Raw genomic sequence first — 1,076 nt, 5'->3', positions numbered from 1 at the left:
CCCCCCCCCCCCCACCCCCAAAAAAAGCCGATCCCGCCCCAAGGGCGCTTTGTTTTCCGGAGGCGATGGCCGGGGGACGGGGGGAATGTAAACTCTCCACCCAGGAATGCGGGAGCTGGGAGATGGGGGAGGCAGGAGGCGAAAGGGTTAAGGCAGCTCCTCTCCAGCACATTTTGGAAAGGAAAAACTCTTTGGATCCGGTTTAATTTTCCAGCGATGACTTGGAAGGGGGGAGAGAAGAGGGGGGAAAACGGATCCAGCCTTGGGGTTGGGTTTTGCACAAAAACACCGCGTTAGAGAGAGCAGATGCTATTGCTATTAAGATGCACATTTTCAAAATGTTTAGCATTCAGTGTGTTCCTATACTTATAGTTTTTTTTTTTTTTTTTTTTTTTTTTCCTTTTTTTTTTTTAAAGGCTTCCACATCCCGGCGTCGGGATTCGGGAGGCTGCGCCCCACAGCCCGGGCTTTTTGGGGTGCTGGGACCCACCTGGGGGGCTGTGTGGGACCCCCCTGCTCTCCCCCAGCCCCGTGGGGTCTTGCCATGTCCGGGGGGGGTTGGGGCTGGAATTGGAGGAATTGGGCTGGATCCCACCCAGTGGCTCAGCCCAGGGCTTCTCCGAGGTCGTTTTTGGGAGGTTTTTGGGAGGTTTTTGGATCTCAGGGCCGTTGGCAGCCAGAGCAGGGAAGGAGCCTGAGGGTGTCTGTGAGCAACAGTCAGTGTGTGTCCCCTCTGTCCCCTGGGCTGGCACCCCGGGATGGGTCACCCCAAGGATGGGTCACCCCAAGGATGGATCTCCCTGGAGATGGGTCACCCCAGGTCCAACTAACCCTGGGGACAAGCCACCCCAAGGATGCATCTCCCTGGAGACGGGTCACCCCAGGTCCAACTAACCCTGGGGACAAGCCACCCCAAGGATGCATCTCCCTGGAGACGGGTCACCCCAGGTCCAACTAACCCTGGGGACAAGCCACCCCAAGGATGCATCTCCCTGGAGATGGGTCACCCCAGGTCCAACTAACCCTGGGGACAGGTCACTCTGGGGACAGGTTGTCCCAGGGATGGGTCACCCCGT

This window comes from Calidris pugnax, unplaced genomic scaffold, assembly GCF_001431845.1.
Source record: "Calidris pugnax isolate Ruff unplaced genomic scaffold, ASM143184v1 scaffold429, whole genome shotgun sequence".
NCBI lineage: Eukaryota > Metazoa > Chordata > Aves > Charadriiformes > Scolopacidae > Calidris > Calidris pugnax.
Note: the sequence above shows the minus strand (reverse complement) of the source record.